At 45.5% G+C, this 22,321-nt stretch overlaps 1 long non-coding RNA gene across 1 annotated transcript in view; it reads right to left on the bottom strand.

Moving 5' to 3' along the window:
* Positions 1-22,321, bottom strand: part of LOC132575427 (uncharacterized) — a 57,474-nt gene that overhangs the window by 24,846 nt on the left and 10,307 nt on the right. Inside the window, exon 2 of the long non-coding RNA XR_009555677.1 lies at positions 2,612-2,743. This is a non-coding gene — a long non-coding RNA (uncharacterized LOC132575427). The remainder of the gene's footprint in view (positions 1-2,611; positions 2,744-22,321) is intronic.

Here is a 22,321-nt window from a genome sequence, read left to right on the forward strand (position 1 = left end):
TTCTATGTTGCCTCACTAATGCCATTTTTCTGTAGCGTAGGCACAACGTGCATTGTAATCCAGCTAGATTGGAGCAGAAGGGGCAGAAAATTAGTATCTGCAGTGAGATAAGAATCGTATGTCTCTATTCAGCCCTGAGGGAGTCCATTGTCCTGAACTTGTGAATGAAGTTAAAATCAGCAATCTCATTTTGTAATCTCTCTTTGAAGCTTCTCTGTTTGAGGACTCCCATTCTTAGGTCAGCAATAGAATGACCTGGGAGATTAAAATTTTCTCCTGCTGGTTTCCTGCTATGGGTTTTAATGTCAGATTTATGTTCATCCAGGACTTTTTTTGTAGCAGGAACTCCTTTGCATATTAGGGCACACACCCCTGATGTTGCCAATCCTCCTGGAGCTTACAGTAGGTCCTGTACTATGATCCCTGTAAACTCTTGGAGGATTGGGTACATCAGGGGTGTATGGCCTAACACACAAATGAGTTCCTGCTACAAAAAAAGCCCTGTGTTAATCCATTCTTTTGCATAGGGATTGACCTGTTTAGAATGTTGGAAAGGCATTGCTGACATTTGATGCATACATAACATTGCAAGATAAACAAGTGAATGAACCTAAAATGGTATGGTAATACCAGTAGTAATAGTTACCATTACTATTATTAATGACCAAGAACTATTTTGCCACTTATATGTGAAAGGTAAACAATCCCCTCACAAAATTGATCAAAACTAGTATAGATAAGATAGATCAAGATGGGTAGCCATGTTAGTCTGTAGCAGTAGAAAAGAGCAAGAGTCTAGTAGCATCTTAAAGACGAACAAAAGTTGTGTCAGGATATGCTCACTTCTTCAGGGACTCATGAAAGCTCATACCCTGCCACTAATTTTGTTATTACAGATAAGCGGCACTTAGCATTACACTGAAAAACACATCTCTAGACACTTTTCTAGGTATTAAACAAAACCAAGTATTACTAGATTACACACACACACTTTTGCCTTCCAGTCAGTGTTGATCTACCGCAACCCCATGGAATTTTCAAGGCAAGAGACTAACAGGAGTGGTTTGCAATTGTCTGCCCTTGCATCACGAGCCTGGTATTCCTTAGTGGTTTCTCCTCCAAATACTAAGTAAGTATAACACTGCTTAGCTTTTGGAATCTGACAAGATCAGGCTAGCCTGGACTATTCAGATCAGGGCAAAAACTATTGCTAGATTATTTTTTTTTTAAAAAAACCCACAATATTAGAATTGTAACTTTCAAGACAGCTGTGGATTTTCTGATAAATTGGAATATGACGCAGAAGGAGGGACCGGTCCAAAGTTTACATGGGGGACAACAGAATCTGGATAGTTCAAAGGTTATTTTGGGGGATAGTTTCACCCTCTGCCTGCATGTTCATGTGTCCTCAGGGCACCTCGGTTTGAAGCAGTAGGCACAAGAACTGGGCTTTGGACCAGGAAAAAACTGATGTCTCCTTGGATGGCAGACTTCTCCAAATGTGAAAGTGTACGATGTGTGGTGGCCAAAACATTATTTTGGGGACATGCGACCATTCCAGTTCCTTATTCATTTTTTCTTCACAATACAGGCTTCTTGGAGGCAACTTAAATAGAAGCTTGAGGTTCCAGAACTACCACTAGAGGTCTTCTTGCAGATGACAACCTCCAGAGTGTGGGGATGTGTTATTCAGGGTGGTCCAAAGATTATTTCAGGGAGCGGCTTGACTCCAGCATCTGCATGTGCATTTGCCTTGAGGGCATTCCACTTTGGAGCAGCTGGCACAAGAACTGGACTTTGGACCAGGAAACAGCATATGTCCCCTTGGAGGGCAGAGTCCCTGAGTATGGAAATGTATGATATATGGTGGCCCAAACCTTATATGGGGGTTCAGAGTTTTTAAATCATCTTCAGGTTTTTTTGATTGGATTCATCAAGAAGGAACTAGGAAATGTGAATAAGGAACTGGGAACTGGGAACCAATTTCAGCCTCATGGCAGGAATGCAGGCAGATTGTTCAAAGAGCTTAGATTGTCTCTTGAATGATACATGATTGACAACAGCTATTCACTGCTCAGGATCCACGTATCATAGAGGTTTTATTGGAGGAAAGAAAAGGAACTCAGATGCAAAAGGCCTGAGAAGATGTAAGAAGTTCTAAGATTTAGAGGTGGCTTTATTTTACCTAATAGCTCCATGGCGCAGAGTAGTAAAAGCTGCAGTACTGCAGTCAAACTCTCTGCTCATGACCTGAGTTTGATCCTGACGGAAGCTGGGTTCAGGTAGCCAGCTCCAGGTTGACTCAGCCTTCCATCCTTCCGAGGTCAGTAAAATGAGTGCCCAGCTTGCTGGGGGGGAAATGTAGATGACTGGGGAAGGCAATGGCAAACCACCCCGTAAAAAGTCTGCTGTGAAAACATCGTGATACGACGTCACCCCAGAGTCGGAAACGACTGGTGCCTGCACAGGGGACTACCTTTGCCTTTTTTATTTTACCTGATTTGTGTTTTGATTATTAATGGGACAAAGTTCAAAATTATTCCCTCTTATTCAAATGGTGTGGATCCCCATAGCGGATGTAACAAGTAGCTCAGCTCTCACTGGATTGTACCTGGTATCTGATTCCGTGTATATTTGCATCAGAATCTCTCCACAGCCACCAGTCTGTTGCTCCTGAGTTAAATCTTCTAAGAACACATCCTTCTTCTAGTGTTGCCAACCTCCATGAGAACCACGGGTGCCACTGAAATGTAATAGATTGCTGTATGAGAGCTATAGCCTGGAGTACTGGTTCTATTGATGATTGTGGCCAGAAGATTTCCTAATAGAAACATGCTTTAGAACCTGGGGCACACGTTGCCGCATACCTCAAGTGAATGGATGAAATTGACAACTATTGTTTTCATCACCTGCATCAATTGAAATTGACAGCAGTTGCTGCAATCCACATGGAATTCTGAGCAGGCTGGTGACTAGTGTAACATACATTGTATAAAGAATACATGGACTGTGACATTAGGAATATATGAATTTGCAACAAAGAGAAACTGTAATCATTTCCGGAAAGTTAAATTTATTATAATAATCACTTATTGTAACGCACTGTTTCTTTGTTTTGCCAGACCTACAGGTGGTAGCTGGAGATTTCCAATATTGCAACAGGTCTCCAGGAAACAGAGATCAGTTCCCTTAGAGAAAAATGGCTGCTTTGGAAGGCGGGCTCTATGGCATTATACCCCATTGAAGTCCCTCCCCCCACCCTCTTCAGGCTCCAACCCCAAAATCTCCAGGAGTGTCCCAACCTGGCAACCCTACCTTCTTCTAATAAAGGGAGTCCTGACTCATGAAAACTTCATAAGAACATGAGAAGCCATGTTAGATCAGGCCAATGGTCCATCCAGACCAACACTCTGTGTCACACAGTGGCCAAAAAACCCAAGTGCCATCAGGAGGTCCATCTGTGGGGCTAGAAGCCCTCCCACTGTGCCCCACAAGCACCAAGAACATAGAGTATCACTTCCCCAGACAGAGAGCTCCAACAATACACTGTGGCTAATAGCCACCAATGGACCTCTGCTCCATATGCTCATCCAATGCTTATTTATTCATGCTGGAATAAATTTGGTTACTCTTTAAGGTATCATTAGGCTTCTGTTTCATTTTGCTGTAGAAGACTAACATAGCTTCCCTGCTGGAATTAGCATGCAAATAATATCATACAGTAATGTTATACCTGCAAAATGGACATAAACAAACAACGGCTATATGCAAGACCACATTCCAAGGAAGGGTGGGAAGGACTCTGTCAGAATGATACTATATTTAGCAGGCTTCGTGCAATTCCTATGCAATTTCAATTTCTTTCTTTCTTTCTTTCTTGAGGAGCTAGTACATCTGTTTTCTGAGCAAATAAAATTTAAAAATGTGTACTGTTGCTCTCTGTGATTTTTAATTAAGATAATAAGAACCATAAAGAAAGAAATCACTTTGTCTCACTGTGGGTGTGCATGTGAGACAAGGAGGAAAAGGCAAAGATGTGAGTCACTTCAACATCACGCATCTTCAAAATCGGCTCACGGCAGTTCTCTGTACCATACGGTGAGGGCAGCTGATCATTACTTTCCAGTGTTAATATACCCTGGCTATGGGTTTTCTATGGCTGGAAAATACCTGGAGACTTTGGGGGTGGATCTGGGAGAGGGTGGGGTTTGGGGAGGGGAAGGGTCTCAGCATGCCCATAGCCAGAAAATTTTAGGTGGGGGGGGGGGGGCCTGCAGAATACAATTTCCGATAGCGCACCCTCCCACTCTGGCGGCCCCCGCTCTCTCCGCTGCTGCTGGAAAAGTTGAGTGGTGGGAAAAGCCACACCAAGGCCAGCGCTCCTATGCGGGCCTTCGGGCACTCTCCAGACCAGCAAGCCCTGAAAAAGTGCCCGCTGCCTCTGCTCCCTCTCGGGGAGGGAAGTGGGGAGGAAGCAGTGGAGGCAGTGGGTATTTTTTCAGTGGCTTGTTGGTCCAGAGAGTGTCCAAAGGCTGGCATAGGAATGCTGGCCTCAGCATGACTTTTTCCTCCAATCAGCTGATTGGCAGGGGGGCCTTGAAAGAGCCCCAGGAGCCGGCACTTTACCGGGTGGGTGGGAGGGAGAGAGGCACCATGGAGGGGGGCGGGGCCACCAGAGTGGCAGGGAGATTGGGCCCGCAAGAGCAGTGGCGGTGGATAGGGCAGCAGGGAGAGCAGTTTTTCCCACTTGGTGCGGCAGGGAGAGCGGGGCTGCCAGGAGGAGCCATACAGGTCAAAAGGGGGGTTCTGGTGGGGAGACCGGACTCCCCCCCTGTGGCTATAGGCCTGGACCTCAGCATGCTATAATGCCATAGTGGCCATTTTTTCCAGGTGATCAGTTGTAAAAGTGGTCATTTTCTCCAGATCAGTTGTAAAAAGCGGGAGATATCCGGGTCCCACCCAGAGGCTGTCAAGCCTAGGGTTTTCCTTTTTTATTCCTTGCAATGTATGTAGAAATGTATGAAGCCAGTTGATAAAATCATAGCAAAAGAAAAATGTGAATATTCTAGTCTTCAAGAAGCCGTCCTGAGTCTGCTTGCGGAGAGGGCGGGATAGAAATTTAAAGTAAATAAATAAATAATAAATAAGAACCAAGGGCCAAGATTGCCCTGGAAGTTCTCCTGGGCAAAACGCCTTGAAAAGAAGGAGCCGTTTCCTGTGGCTGAAGCTGCTGGACACGATGTCAGGGACTTCTTTGCAAATTTGCCAGACTGATACAAGCGCTTTTGCCCTCTGTTCAGATCCATTTGAAAACAATTAGCTTGCAAAAGTCTTGGGCAATATTGCAAAGACCTTTTGCCTGGATTTAACAAGCTCACCCTATCAGCAGCTTGACTTTAGGAACAAATGCATACAATAGACCTCCCCCCCCCCACCACCAATGCCTTCCCTTCAGGAAAGGATAATTGGGACTGGAGAAACTGAGGAGGGGGGTGGGCACTTAATCCCTTTAAGTTTCTGCTGTTTCTTTGCTCCAAATCACACTCTTCCCCCACCCACCCAGGCAGCTTCCATCCTCTTCATTGGATAAGCAGAAAGAGAATTAAGCCATCTTAAGTATCCCTTTTCAAAACTGATTTTTTAAAAAAGAGTGGGCTGTTATGTGCACATGTGTATATTGGGTTGGATCCAGTGGCAATTTTCTCTGATCCAAGGCGCAAACGATCAGTCAGCAGAATGAAATTTTCCTGCCTTCCCCCTCTGGCTTCGGTCTATTAACACCCCTCCCTCCCCACCCACACTTGCTCCTGTGACCCTCAAGAAGACCACAATTAGGGGTCTGCAGCAATGCTCCCTTTAAGCTGTGGAGTTTTGTGAGCAAAAATTCTACTTGGTGAGCTACTGGCATTCGAGTTGTGAGCAACTGCATACGTTAGTTTGCTCAGGGGGGGCTTCCTTCCTGAGCTCAGACAAAAATGTGTGAGCCAGAGGCCAAAAAACTATGAGCTGTCGCACACCGACTCAGCTTAGAGGGAACTCTGGTCTGTAGTGGGAGGGAGGAATTGGTGAAAACAGCCCTCCTCCCACTGGCAGAACATTACAACCGGATCCAACCCACAATGTTTCATTTGTTCTTCAGCTGCCAATTTGTTCTCATGCCAGTCACAAGCCTCACAGGTGCCAAACCCAAGTGTTTCTTGCAAAAGGGCAAAGGCTTAATTTGTGATGGCTCCACATCACCCTCCTCCACTGCTTGGCCAACCGAATCTGCTCACAGTACCAAGCTGGCACCTCCTGCCCCGCATCTGCCCTGTGGGCTGAAGAGCAGTGCTAGTCTGCTTTGGGGGCAGCTTTAACCAGGATCAAGATGGAACGTTGCCTGGTTATGGTAAGGAGCCACCGCATCATGTGTCACAACAGAACTGATTCATGCATCAGAACCAAGGAGGGCGACCTTTCTGCCCCCCTTTTTTGCAAAAAACACTGCCCAACCTATAGAAATACTGGAGTGCCAGCGATCAAACAGGAAGAAGACGAAGAAGAAAAAGAAAAAGAAAAAGAAGAAAAAGGAAAAGAAGAAGGAGGAGGAGGAGGAGGAGGTGGTGGTGGTGGTGGTGGTGGTGGTATTGGATTTATATCCCACCCTATACTCTGAATCTCAGGATCTCAGAGCGGTCACAATCTCCTCTACCTTCCCCACCACAACTGACACCCTGTGAGGTAGGTGGGGCTGAGAGAGCTTTTACAGCAGCTGCCCTTTCAAGGACAACCTCTGCGAGAGCTCTGGCTGACCCAAGGCCATTCCAGCAGCTGCAAGTGGAGGAGTGGCGAATCAAACCCAGTTCCCCCAGATAAGAGTCCGCGCACTTAACCACTATGCCAAACTGGCTCTCACACCAAACTGGCTCTCGGAGAACTGCTGTGAGCCGATTTTGAAGATGCGTGATGTTAAAGTGACTCACATATTTGCTTTTTCCTCCCTGTCTCACATACACCCCCACAGTGGAGACGAAGTGATTTCTTTCTTTACAGTTCTTATTATTCTAATTAAGAAGAAAAAGAATACCACCAATGATTTATACGCTGCCCTTCTCTCTGAATCATAGTCTCAGAGCGGCATACAATCTCCTTTATCTTCTCCCCCCACAACAGTCACCCTGTGAAGTGGGGGGCTGAGAGAATTCTCCCAAAAGCTGCCCTTTCAAGGACAGCTCTGCGAGAGCTACAGCTGACCCAAGGTCATTCCAGCGGCTGCAAGTGGAGGAGTGGGGAATCAAACCTGGTTCTCCCGGATGAGAGTCTTCACACTTAACCACTACACCAAAGTGTGACCCCATGCTGGGGTCAATGTATGGCACACACCAGGCTGGCATGCTGCTGCCTTCTTCCACACTAGCAGTATGTTGAGGGGTGGAGCCTGAGGATGTTGAGGGGAGGAACCTGAGGATGTTGAGGGTGGAGCCTGAGGATGTTGGGGGTGGAGGCTGGGGAAGGTGAGGCTTGAGGAGGGATCTCAGCTGGGCAACTGCCATCCCCTTCATTATGAAGTTCTCTGTCCCCTGTGTGGCTGATCTGCAGCCGTGGTCTGTGAATGACATGCATGGAGCTCAATGGTCAGAGGCACAAGGGGCTGACTTAGATTGAGAGCAGGCTGGGTGGACAGAGGAGGTTTTAAACTACCCCCCCATGCACAATTTTTCCAGCCTGAAGTAGCCACTATTTGTCCCATGGGCTGATGGGTACATGCAAGTTCCCCCTAAATGGTCAAAAACAACTCCTTGGGGCCACTTCAGATCAGGAAAATTGCCCAGGGGAAGCCCGCTCCCCACCCCATACTGCAGTCATGGTCCAAACGGGTCCCTGTGCGCCTGGGGTTCCAAGAACCTTTCAGCTGAGGCAGTGGGCGTCACTTGTTATCGACCTCCCCCCCTCATACCATCCCAGCGCTACAAGATATGGACAATAGGTCACATCTGTGAGGCAGAATCTGCCATCTTAGTCTGTCTACTTTTAGATTTTAAACTGGTCTTTTACTGTTTTTACTGTTGACTGTTTTTTATGATGTAACCCGCCCTGAGCCTGTTCTACGGGAAGGGCGGGCTAAAAATCGAATAAAATAAATAAATAAATAAACCAAACTGCCATTGCATGTCTGAATGAAAGAACTCCTGGCAGCTGCGAGAAGTTTGTCCTCTGTGAACTAACGCATATATCGGGGGTGGCCAAGCTGTGGCTCGGAGTCATATATAGCTGTGGCTTTTGCATACATTGTATGGGTCTCAAAGGTCCCACCACCCCATTTGTCTCCTTCAATCACTTTCTCCAAGCCAAGCCAGCTGGCAGCTTGGATAATGCATTTAAAGTTGCTTTCTTTCCACCTTGTTCTCCCCCATCTATTTGCCTGCCTTCCTTCCTTCCTTGAGGCTCTCTAACATCTGATGTTCATGTCTTATGGCTCTTACATTAAACAAGTTTGGCCGCACCTGGCATATATTATTCTCCCCCAAACCATGCACTGGTAATGATGTGATCTGATAATTACCAGGCGGGTAGTAACAATGGATGTGCTATGACATCTCACTGTTTGCGGCGATGGAGCTGGTACATGCAAAAAGCTCCAGAATGTCTTCATCAGAGTATATACTATAGATGTTTGCATCGCTTCTGAACTGTGTTTTTCCTTCCTCCCCAAAGGAAGCCGATCGTGCCGAAGCGCTCTGCAGCTGATCTAGTAGAACAAATTCTGCAGCATGTGTGCCGCAGCCAGTGGGAAGTGTTGCAATGCCTCCTGACAGAAATAGCACACAAAGCGACGTGCTGCTGGAAAATAAAATGAAAAAAGCCGCCTTGGAATCAGGAAACTCAGAGTTATGGTCCCCCGAGCAACTGTTATTTCAGCCTCCTGCAGCATACGGAGCACTTTTGTGTACAATAGCAACATTATGTTATTGCGTATGGGTGAATTATGGAAGCTGTGAGAGTGCCAGTTCTGGGAAGCCTGCGCCTTCCATACGTAACGCAGCAATTGTCTGTAGCATGGGCTGCATGCACGCTGCAGCGTGACAATGGCTCACAACTGGGTTGGCTTGTCTGCAGTTCTGAAAACACAGCTGTGAATAACTGTTATACAGGACTATTATATTGTGCAGGATCCACAGATGTGGGGATACCGCCGCAGATATTTGCACGCAAGCAAGACTTATTTCTGGAACAGATTCCAGTGTCAGTACACAGAGCCGGATTAACAATTAGGCCAAGTAGGCACGGGCCTATGGGCCCCCATTCCTTTATGGGCCCCAGGCCAGCTTCCTCCCCCAGTTTCCCCCCTTCTTGCAGCCCTCCCAGCCTGCACGTGCAGTCAGCAACTGAACTACTCATTGTCCAACTCGCCTGGTGCAACTGGCGCTGGCATCGTCGCCAGGTTTGCCTCTTTCTGCCTCTCCCTCGCAGCTTTGTCAAAGGGGCTTTTGAGAAGGTGCCTGCAGGCTGCAGTGTGGTGGGTGCTCAGACTCTGTGATAATTTGCGAGGGGGCCTCCAAGATTTCGACTGCCTAGGGGCCTCCACAGGATTTAATCTGCCTAGGGGCTCTCCACAGGAGAGCCAGTTTGGTGTAGTGGTTAAGTGTGCGGACTCTTATCCTGGAGAACCAGGTTTGATTCCCCACTCCTTCACTTTCAGCTGCTGGAATGGCCTTGGGTCAGCCATAGCTCTGGCAGAGATTATTCTTGAAAGGGCAGCACCAGTGAGAGTCCTCTCAGCCCCACCCACCTCACAGGGTGTCTGTTGTCGGGGAGGGAGATAAAGGAGATTGTGAGCCACTCTGAGATTGAGTGAAGGGTGGGATATAAATTCCAATATCTTCTTCTTAATCCAGCACTGTCAGTACTGGACCACAGAATACCAAGTCACTGGTCTCTGAGCTGCTCTTTCCTAGCATCCAGAACTCCAGGGTTGTGATTGAAAACTTGGTCATTATCAGACTGCATAATCGCCACTATATGGTCTATGGGAAAAATAATTAGATTCACACATTACAAATTCCTTACAGTTGCCATGAGCCAAACGCGCAATGCGAGTTTTGTCCTGTAAACAGGGACCCAGTTTGGATCATATCCCTGGGTCCTAAAACCTGTGCATGGCTGCAGTCCCCTCTACATCTGATGGTGCTGGCTCTTTCTGGTATTCTCGGGGCTCCCCAGTTGTTTTACTTATTTAAAAACATTTCTAGCCTTCTTCATCACCTTGGACTCAAGATGGCACCCAGCAATTAGGGTTGCCAATCGCCAGGTGGGTATTCAAAACAATGGACTGCAGCGTGGAGAATCCAAATCAAAAAGACACTACTTTCAAGCACAACACAACAACAATAAGAGTAATTTAGTGATAGCCAGTCATACACAATAAAACACTAATTCCAAATATACAGTATTTTTTGCACCATAAGACTCACTTTCCCCCCCCAAAAAAGTGGAGGGAAAAGTGTGTGCGTCTTAAGGAGCGAATACTGCAAAAAATTCACACAAATGCCTCTAAATTCACACAAACGGCTCTAAAAACTAGGTGCGTCTTATGCTCAGGTGCGTCTTATGGAGCGAAAAATACGGTACATTCCCAACATATGGATACACAAATTCCAGAAATGAATTCCAAATACATTGACATGTATATGGACAAAGAGGAGAATCTTTCCCTGTGTAATTAGTGTAGGCTTTGGCTACGTGTGAATGTCTGTGGTAATTCCCACACAAACACAAGTTCTTGTTATAAGATTGCAAATTCTTTGGAGCCTCCAAAAGTGATAACCATTATTAAGATTGTAAGCTCTCTGGAGTCCAGGTTAAAGGTCCCATTTCAAAGTGATACCCAGATTTTATATTTATCCCTTCATCTTGGACCTGATAAAGATCTGAAATGGTGCACTTTGGATCAACCCACCATTGTCCATATATGTGTCAATATATTTGGAATTCATTTCTGGAATTTGTGTAACCACAGGGCTTTTATTTATTTTTTTTTTAACAGGAACGCACAGGAATGCAGTTCCCGCTGGCTTGGAGTCAGGGATGTGGCCTAATATGCAAATGGGTTTCTGCTGGAGTTCTGTACAAAGAAAAGCCCAGTGTATCCATATATTGGGAATGTATATTTGGAATTAGTGTTTTGTTGTGTATGACTGGCTATCACTAAATTACTCTTATTGTTGTGTTGTTGTGCCTGAAAGCAGTGTATTTTTGATTTGGAATCCCCAGGTTGGAGCAGGAGATTTCCCAGAATTACAACTGATCTCCAGACGGCAGTTCCCCTTGAGAAAATGGCTGCTTTGTGGTCTCTATGGCATCATACCTTGCTGAGGTTCCTTCTCTCCGCAAACCCTGTCCTCCTTAGATTCTGCCATCAAATCTCCAGAAATTTCCCATCCCAGAGCTGGCAACCCTTTGCGGCTTGGTAACTAAGCTAGAGGGCTGTGGGTAGTTGCTTCTTTGAAGGGATCCCCCCGGGGCTTTTTTTGAGCAGGAGCACACAGGAACGCAGTTTGGCTGGCTTGGCACCAGGGGGCGTGGCCTAATATGCAAATGAGTTTCTACCCCCAAAAAAGAAAGGAAAAGCCCTGGATTCCCCCAAAATCACCCACCTCCCATTTCCAAGGGCTTTTTAATAGATCCTCAGCGAGACATGCCTTGTTTATGACAGACTCCTTGTGCAGACTAAAAAGTTCCCATAAAGGTGAGTCCAGACTACCAGATGCACACCAGGCCAGATATGGTGCCACATAGCTCTGGCACACAGTGAAAATTGAACCTATCTAGAAGTCGCAGTCTAGATAGGATCTAGAAGTCACATCAGAGATAGGATTGTCAGTCTCCTAGTAGGGGAAGGGGATCCCCCACCTTCACCTGGCATTTTCCACTGCCACTCTGAGTGGTAGCTGGAAAAATATAAAATAAAAATCTTTCAGCCAATAGCATGATGCCATGCTTCTCTAGTGATTGGTTGAATCACTGAGTTGGCAATTCCTGGAGAGGATCACATCTGGGTTTTCTCTGGAAGTGGCATTGGTCCTCTCTAGAAATCACCAAAGCCTCTATGGTTTTGCCATAGAGTTTCAAGCCAATACCTAGAGAGGTGTGATACTACTTCTGGTTTTACTTGGAAATGATGTCACAATGGCAGCCACCCCTCTTATGTTCCCACCACCCAGTTTCCTGGTGATTGCCAAGCCAGGCCTGGCAACTATAATCAGACATGTATAGATATTGGAAGATATTTGATTTATATCCTGCCCTATACACTGAATCTCAGAGCAGTCACAATCTCCTTTACCTCCTCCCCACATCCCACAACAGACACCCTGTGAGATAGGTGGGGCTGAGAGAGCTCTTACAGAGCCAGTCTGGTGTAGTGGTTAAGTGTGCGGACTCTTATCTGGGAGAACCGGGTTTGATTCCCCGCTCCTCCACTTGCAACTGCTGGAATGGCCTTGGGTCAGCCATAGCTCTGGCAGAGGTTGTCCTTGAAAGGGCAGCTGCTGGGAGAGCCCTCTCAGCCCCACCCACCTCACAGGGTGTCTGTTGTGGGGGATGAAGGTAAAGGAGATTGTGAGCCACTCTGAGACTCTTCGGAGTGGAGGGCGGGATATAAATCCAATACCTTACAGCAGCTGCTCTTTCAAGGACAACTCCTACACAAGCTATGGCTGACCCAAGGCCATTCCAGCTGCTGCAAGTGGAGGAGTGGGGAATCAAACCCGTTTCTCCCAGATGAGTCCACACACTTAACCACTACACCAAACTGGCTCTCATATAGGCACGAAACAGTTCTCAAATCAAGCTCTCACTAATAACAGCTGAACCTTGTCCTTACAAGCACATTTCATTTTTTAAAATGACAATTTCAGTTTAGCATATGAGCCACTCACTTTTCCTGAAAGAATACGACAAACTAAACAACAGTAAGGGAAATGGAATGCAGCATCAAGACTTTCTATAACCTCTTAGGAAAGGTGCTGGGAAGGATTTGCAAGTCAGCCGTTGTTAAAATCCCACCTCTACGGAAACATGAAGACTGTCTGGATTATTGCTTTGCTGCTGCTGGAATTTGCTTTCATCCCTGCCAGGGATTATTTCTCTGTAGGCCTGTAAAAATGCTGAGAAGCAAATTGCTCGCCTCTGGAATGCACAAAAGCAAATGCTCAGGCTAGGAATTAATAAAGAGAAGCTGGAGCCCGGTTCCCCCTTAAAAAAGAAAAGTCAAGATGACATGTGGAACGATATCATTAACAGCCCATTTGTCAAAAACAGAACAGCAAGTATTCCTGACAAATGCTTTCATGTGGATCTGTTTGCCAAGGAGTTAGTCTTTCATCCTAGTATACAATCTACATTAGAAGGGTTATCACATGGCTAGCTTTCTCTCACTTCTTCAGCTCTGGGTATGGGTCATTTTTGTTGGAAGTGAAGGACTCTGTGCCTCAGACTTCAGAGGAGGTATTATAAGAGAGTCAGAGAGAGAGACAGGCAGGACACTGATCATCCTTTTCTTTCTACTGCTCTGATGCTACCTCTTTGATGTGTAGATTGCTTCTCTTAGGGAAACTTCCTTCCTTCCAGTCTTGACATCTTCTGTCCACACTCTGCATGCTTCTCCATCTTGGCACTATGAGGCCAGGACGTTCTTCCTGCGTCTCTATCCGTCTTAGCCAATTAGAATCCTGTCTGTATTCTATCCTGTCTAAAATGGAGTTCCTTACAGTGAAGGGCTCGTATTAGTTTTGCAACGATAAAGAGACTCGCTGTGTTTTTCATGTCAGCACACATTAACAATACAGACTCTGCTGTGTTGTGTGCCTTGAGCACTCTGCTAAACCCAAATAATCCTTCAATTTTTATGTGGAGTGCAGAGGGTATTAGTTTTAGGCTGGACATGAACTACAATTTCTGAGAGCATGTAGCCTAAAATCTCAAGGGTAGCGGGACAGCAGGGCTTGGTGGTAGTTGGGGATTTTTTTAAAAAAAAAACTACTGCTCATTAACACTGAAGAATCATTGCCATCTTCCCCACATATTTTCAAAATACTGTGCTTGTGTCTGTTCCTACCACTGCAATATGAAAAGAGAGGGGAAGGTACTGGGACTGGATGAGCATGTTTGAAAAGGGAGGCTTACAGTGGGAACAGTCACGCAAGAGATGTAGCCTGACCTAGCCATGCGTCCCCTCCGGGTTGAATGTGTGCAATCACACACATACATCTGCCCCGGGAAGTTCTGCCTGTACCTACCTTGTCTGTGGATGGGCTGGGACCAGATTAAAGAGGCACTGGGAACCTCCCAATAGCAAACCTCTAAAACGTATGTAGGGTGCTTTTCCCTGCAGTCTGAATGGCCATGCATTGCATATGCTGCACCTGCCCTCACCCAGCAGGTGCATGAGCAATCTGAATGCTTCTCTTGCATGTTTGCAGCCCATGCCTCTCCTGGCAGCAGGGTGGGGGCTATGTGAATGCTGGGCCATGGATCAAAAAGAACTGGCTTTTCCAGAGCTGGGATACAGCTGCACCAAATCTCTAGTGTGATCTCACCCAGTGAGACGAAAGGCTGGGGAGGGTCCCAAGGAAAATAGCTCATCTCCCCTTGCTTCGGGCTCTCTGTATTTAGATTTAACTCCTCCCTTAGATGCATTTTAAGAGGCTTAACTCTGAAGCTTCAGGCCAAGCCCTTGGGCCTGACAACTGCCCAGCAGGGAATCTAGTTAATAACCATGATCAAATGCAAAAAAACCACACTGGTGCTTGTCCTCAGTCTATATCAATATCTTATTGCCTATCAGGACACTGTTCTGCATTTTCATTTCCCTTGCTTGTGTGTTCCTGTTGCTTGAGGGGGTTTTTTCTGTTCCACATACGTTTTGCTCCCTCTAGTGGTTGATTGGCTATTTCATCACTTTACATCCAGCATACAAACCCGCAGATTTAAACCGATGAAGCATGCTTGCACACAAAAGCTCATACCGGAAATAAAACTTGTTGATATTAAAGGTGCCACTGGACTCAAACTTTGTTCTGCAGGTTATTACGTCAGACATAGAGTGATGTAATATCCAATTGATCACTAGATGGAGCAAAACACACACAGAACAAGCAGTAGGGACACAGAGGGGAGGAAAATGATAATGCAGAAAAGCCCAATGTTACACATGAATGTTGTGAATAAGCCTGAGTGTCCAATTAGATGAAACTGAGACCTTGGATATCCCTGTTTCTCCAGGGATGGAATTCTTCCAGGAGCTCCTTTGCATATTAGGTCACACCTCCTGATGTAGCCAATCCTCCAAGAGCTTGCTCTTGGAGGATTGGCTACATAAGGGGTGTGTGCCTTAATATGCAAAGGAGCTCCTGCTAAAAACAAAATGTCAGATCAGGACCTCACTGAGAGGGAAAGTGGGACTTATTTCTTCCATTGCTTCTTCAGCCCTGCCAATACTCCAGTTAAGCACTGGAAGGCTCCATCCTTTTCCTTCTGTGTAGGAACTGTGGGGGAGAGGTTTCATTGGCAAAACCATGCAGTTCTGAATAACTAAACCAGTGATTCCTGACTTAGAACTTGTGAGCAATATGGACCTTTGCTGTGTTTCCTGGCACCTGCTTTTTCCTTCCCAAACACTGAATCAATCCGAGCTTTTCTTTACCTCATTGGAGCAAAGAGTTTCCTCAGAAGAGTCTAGGAAGCATCAACTTTGTGTCTGCCCATTCAGAAGCAGTAGCCACTACTGCAGGGGGTCACGACCAGGTCTTTTTTTGTAGCAAGAACTTCTTTGCATATTAGGCCACACCCACTGATGTAGCCAATCCTCCAAAAGCTTACAGTAGGCCCTGTAAGAAGAGCCCTGTAAGCTCTTGGAGGATTGGCTACATAGAAGGGGTGTGACCTAATATGCAAAGGAGTTCCTGCTACAAAAAAAAGCCCTGGTAATGACATACACAGTCAAGATTACTACCATTTTGTGGTTGTGGCCACACACCTTGCTTTCAAAATCTGAAAGCGCCCACAGGTTCAAAAAGGTTTGTGAACCTCTGTACAGACCAATTTCGCACTAGACCTTTAACCCTGGTTTATCCCTGTCCCCAAACTGACATTCTACACTAAAATCATAGAATCATAGAGTCACAGAGTTGGTTTCTCTGATTCTCTGATTCTAGTGTAGAATGTCAGTTTGGGGACAAAGGTAAACCAGGATTAAAGATCTAGTGCAAAATTGGTCTCATCAGACTCCCTTTGCAGCCCCAATTCAAATTCGAGTCATGTACACCTGAAAGTTATTTTTTTAATGATATTGAGAAGATTTAGTCATGGATCTCCCAACATCTCATTTGTTTTGTTCCTGAGTAGTTCACCAGACACAATGACTGATGAGATTTTTGCACATCAATCACCATGCGCTCACTAGTACTCAGGAAAGCGAAGTGGAAAACAACTGTCGCCAGGGCTTTTTTTGTAGTACGAACTTCTTTGCATATTAGGCTACACACCCCTGATGTAGCCAATCCTCCTGGAGCTTACAATAAGCCTTGTATGAAGACCCCTGTAAGCTTTTGCAGGATTGGCTACATCAGGGATGTGTGGCCTAATATGCAAAGGAGTTCCTGCTACAAAAAAAAAGCCCTGAATGTCACAGCAAATAAACATTTGGTGTCAGAAATCTAAAAATAAAAGATATATTTGTGTGCTTACTACTGTAAAAGGGTTGGTGGTTAGTTGAATAAAATACTTTGCGTGGATCATATATGGCTTTTCATTCAAGGGAATGCATTTTGTTGGAATACTTGCTTGTTTTACTATATAGGTCTTGCAGCCCACGGCTTTACTGATGAGTAAACGGAAAGAGAAGCTGACCATGATGGCTCTTTCCATAAAAACAGAAGTACGGGCTCTGCAATCTCCTGCTTTTCTGGCACAATTTCTAGTTGTGTGTATAAACTGAAGAATTGTTGTAAAATTTATATGGGACCTTTCCCTTTTTCAGCTGCTTACCTCAGAAACATTTCAAACTCAGCATGCGTTCACTCCTTTAACAAAACCGGGGTGAGGGGAATTTTAAAAAACGCCCCTGGGGCACAGTCGAACAAGATACGGACAATTTCTATTTAGAAGTGTACCTAAGGTTGCTACACTGAGGCAGGCAACCGTAAACTGCTTCTGAACATATCTTGCCTTGAAAAACCCATGGGCTCGCCCTAAGTCTGCTGTGACTTTCCAGGAAAAACAAATTGTGTGCAACATTTCATATGTTTTATATATATATATATATATATATATATATATTTGACATAGGAATCAGCTGAAGCTTTTTTAAAAAGTGTTTGTACACAGTTGACCACTGATGAAGATATCTTCTAACAATTTGTATATTATGAGTATTTTCTTACAATAGTGTGTTGGGTGCCATCAGTCTCCTTCTGAGTTACAGCGACCATATAAATTAATGACTTCCAAAAATCCTCTCATCAGGGCTTTTTTTTTTGTAGCAGGAACTCCTTTGCATATTAGGCCACACACCCCTGATGTAGCCTATCATCCTGGAGCTTACAGTAGGCCCTGTACTAAGAGCCCTGTAAGCTCTTGGAGGATGGGTTACATCAGGAGTGTGTGGCCTAATACACAAATGAGTTCCTGCTTCAAAAAAAAGCCCTGCCTCTCATTAACAGCCTTGCTCAGGTGCTGCAAGCTGAGGGCAGTGGCTTCTTTTATGGTGTCAATCCATCTCATGTTGGGTCTTCCTCTCTTCCTGCTGCCTTCAGCTTTTCCTGGCATTATTGCCTTTTCTAGAGAGTCTTGTCTTCTCATGATGTGAACAAAATATGACAGTCTCAGTTTAGTCTTTTTAGCTTCAAGGGAGAATTCAGGCTTGATTTGATATGGAACCTGTCTTTTTTGCAGTCCACAGTGTCTGTAAAACTCTCCTCCAATTTTGTAGTTGTTGTTGTTCAGTCGCACAGTCGAGTCCAACTCTTTGCGACCCCATGGACAAAGTCACGCCAGGCCCTCCTGTCTTCCATCATCCTCTGAAGCCTGCTCAAATTCGTGTTTGTTACATCAGTAACACTGTCCAGTCATCTCATCTTTTGCCATCCCCTTCTTCTTTTGCCTTCTGTCTTCCCCAGCATCAGGGTCTTCCTCTTCTGTTTTTTTTGTGCATCAATCTATTTATTTGTCCATGAGTTGTTGTTTAAAAGGAAACTGTTTACAAAATGTAAAACTGCTCTGGGAATGAGAGGAAGAAGAAGAAGAAGAATTGTAGAGTTATACCCCGCCCTTCGCTCTGAATCAGAGACTCAGAGCGGTTTACAATCTCCTTTATCTTCTCAGATTTTAAAAACTTTTATTGATTTCAAGGAATTAGGGATAGGGAATAAGAAAGGATAGGGGTTAGGAGTACATATTAATCTTATTCTGCATAAGAAATACTTTCAAAGAATATAAGTCGACATCTGCAATACTTTCTTAAAATACATAAATTGTCACATATTATTGTCTCTAAACTATGCATCATCAACATTTTGATATTTTATGTTATAAATCTTTTTGACCAGCATCAGGATCTTCTCCAGTGAGTGCTCCCTTCTCATTTGGTGGTCAAAGTATCTGAGCTTCAGCTTCAGCATCTGACTTTCCAGGGAACAATCTGGGTTGATTTCCCTTAAGACTGACTGATTGGATCTTCTTGCAGTCCAAGGGTCTCTCAAGATTCTTCTCCAGCACCACAGCTCAAAAGCATCTATTCTTCTGCGTTCAGCCTTCCTTATGGTCCAGCTCTCACAGCCATACATTACTACTGGGAATGCAATCACTTTGACTAAATGGACTTTTGTGGTCAGGGTGATGTCTCTGCTTTTTATTATACTGCCCAGGTTTGCCATAGCTGTCCTCCCAAGGAGCAAACATCTTTTAATTTCATTGCTACAGTCAACATCTGCAGTGATCTTGGACCCCAGAAATAAGAAGTCTGTCACTACTTCCATATCTTCCCCTTCTATTTGCCAAGGTGTGATGGGGCTGGATGCCATGATCTTAGTTTTTTTGACGTTGCGTTTCAAGCCTACTTTTGTGCTCTCCTCTTTCACCCTCAACAAGAGGTTCTTTAGGTCCTCCTCACTTCCTGCCATTAGAGTGGTGTCATTGCATATCTGAAGTTGTTGATGTTTTTCCCGTCAATCTTAATTCCGGCTTGTGCTTCATCCAGGCATTTCAAATGAATCAATTTTCCTCCTTTCAGCTTTCCTCATACTTGGGGGTGGGGCATTAAAATGCTCCCTGAAAGGCCCTCAAAATCTTACCCTTTTTGCACCTGACATCATAATGTCCCCAAAACCTTACTGTCTGTGAGCATCTTCACCTATTAACTATAAGAGCTCTGGCTTTAGAAAGTTGAAATGGCTTAGCTGGTGAAGTGTTATAGAACATTTTTGAACGTTCCAGCTTTTCAGATATTAAAAAATACCAGCAGAACACTCTCTCCATAAATGGAGCTGCTTGGTGAGAGGCAACACTGCACAATGACATAAAGTTAAGACAAAATTTATGAGTGGAATCTGTGGGAATGGAATGTGAAGGGGGTGCATGATGATGATGCGTGTGTAAAATGAATGTGTCTATGCACTGAGACACAACATAAATTGGGAACAGACGCAGAATGCAGAGGGGCTGTGGTTGAATGGTGTGGCACATGTTTTGCATCTGATCTTTCTCTGCTTGAGTTAAAAGGCTACACTGAGCTAGATGGACCAGTGGTCAGACTTGGTGTTAAGAGAGCTTTATATACTCCCAGAAAACCATCAGGAAAAAATTCTCAGGTCTCCAAGTGGCACCACAGGGCTTGTCCTGGATTTAGAGAAGGTTGACTGAGAAGTGGATGATGACAATATTTCTGCATCATCAGCTTTGGTCTTCGAAAATTCTCACAAACTCTAAAGTTGGTGTTTAAATTCCCTGTACCTTTAAATCAAACAAAGAGAAGTGCTCAGCCTAAAGCATGTGTTCTATTTAAAAAGGGCTCTCTTCCATGTTCTTTATTGTATTTGCTGCATTTAGCAATGCTATATCCCAGACTGGGGTGCCTTCAGAGGACAGGGGCATATCACAGTTCTGGTGCTCTATAACACGGGTGGCCAAACTTGCTTAACACAAGCGCCACATAGAATAAACGTCAGATGTTTGAGAGCCGCAAAACGGAAGGAAGGAAGGAAGGAGGGGGGAAGGAGGGAAATAGATGGGGAGGGAGAGGTGGAATGAAAGCAACTTTAATTTTCAATGCATTATCCAAGCCGCCAGCTGGCTTGGCTTGTAGAAGTGAATTAAAGAGACAAATGTCTTCTCCAGGCCGACCGACAGAGTGGTCGGGGCTTCAAGAGCCACACAATACATGTGAAAACCATATATGGCTTCTGAGTCATAGTTTGGTCACCCCTGCTCTATAAGAACAGGCACAGGCGTGGGCTGTGCTATATTGACAATACATGCATTGCAGGTTTTGGCTTATCATGTGTTAGATGCTCCTCCAGGCCAAGAGGTTCCAAGGGCTACACTGCTCTTGTCCTTGACTTCTCCCCCTTTGGCTTGGGTGTCAGTCTCCTTCTAAGCCTCCTTCGCTGTTGCCTATCTTTCTGATTTTCTAACATGTTTCTCTTGCCTGGCTCCACCCATCTGAGATGCCCTAGGACACATAATCTGACTGGGATTCCCTCTGGCTGCCTTAAAACAGGGCCCCCCAACCCCTGGGCCATGGACCGCTCCCGGTCCATGACCTTCTAGCAACTGGGCCGCAGAGAAAGGCAGAGCAGCCCCACCGCTCCTTTCACCCAGGCAGTCAAAAGCGGTAGTACAGCCTCACTCCTTGCAGGGGAGGCAGCCTTGGAGCGAGGCCACACCGCCTCTTTTGTCCACCCAAGTCCTGAGCCAGCGGAAGGGGCAGTGCTGCGGTGACCTTAGCCTACCCCTTATTTACAGACCGCTGCCAATCAGCTGATTGGCAGGGGTCTTTAAACGGAAGGAGGAGGCAAATTGGCCTTCTGTCCCCTGGCCACCTAGCAGGGAGGTGGCAGAAACAGCCCCAGTCTCCCCCCCCCCATGAGGGGAAGAGACAGGGAGTGGGTGGGGGGCATTCTGGGGTGACAAAACCCCCAGCACCACCCTCCTACCGGTCCATGGAAAAATTGTATTCCACAAAACCAGTCCCTGGTGCGGTGCCAGAAAGGTCACTGCTTTAAAAGACTAAAGCCCCCTGTCTCCGTCAAAGCTATTGGGACCCAAAGGGGAGTATGCAGGATGGTGGTGCAGGTAAAAGTCTGGCTGGCAGTTCCACAGTCCACCAGCATCACAATATCACTTCTGGCACCCACTGGAAGCCATGCCAATGTGTTGGGTCAACTCATACAGGTATGCTAGAGCAGGGGTGGCCAATGGTAGCTCTACAGATGTTTTTTTGCCTACAACTCCCATCAGCCCCAGCCATTGGCCATGCTGGCTGGGGCTGATGGGAGTTGTAGGCAAAAAAAATCTGGAAAGCTACCATTGGCCACCCCTGTGCTAGAGCATTGCCCTGATGTGCTGACATGATTTCTGGTTCACATTGGAATTGATATTGCTATGCACCCGCCCATTTCCCTCCTGCCAGCCTGTTGAGTAATAGCAGGGAGTGAGGGGCCCAAGCCTGGAGTTGTCCTATAGCCTGACCACCCTGGGTAAAGGGGGTAACAACAATGTGGTCCAACTGGTGCCGTAGATTTTTGTGCTGCCCACAGGACTGGAAGCTGGGCTCATCTGGGTATGCTGGGATACCACACACTAAAAAGCATTATTAGTATGTCCAGTAAAACTTCCTTTAGAAGTTTTGAATATAAAATCCAAAGAGGCCCGACTTGGGCAAAAATAAAATCCACGTTCTACTTCTACATTTATTTGCTGACACTAAGCTAGCGTCTTTACAGAGAACATTTTAGAAAAATAACCTTGCGACACACTCGGATGCACATTTCCTAAGACTCCACATAATAAGGATTCCAGAAATACACAGCAAACTTTTATTAGCCATTATCCCGCCCTGAATATGGAGCAATCACACCAAATGTTGTAAAACATACTCATTTTTCACTGTGTTTCCCTGCGTATCTGACAAATTTATTAGCACTATAAAAAGGGCACATTTTTGAAATCCCAAGGGTATCTTGGATGCAGTAGTGTTAAATATATTTCCATTTTCATTACAGCCAGACTGTCGCAGAACCCAAGAGGGATTCATCATCTTCTTTCTCCTTCCTTTAGAGCTAGACCA

Source organism: Heteronotia binoei, chromosome 7 (assembly GCF_032191835.1).
Source record: "Heteronotia binoei isolate CCM8104 ecotype False Entrance Well chromosome 7, APGP_CSIRO_Hbin_v1, whole genome shotgun sequence".
Classification (NCBI taxonomy): domain Eukaryota; kingdom Metazoa; phylum Chordata; class Lepidosauria; order Squamata; family Gekkonidae; genus Heteronotia; species Heteronotia binoei.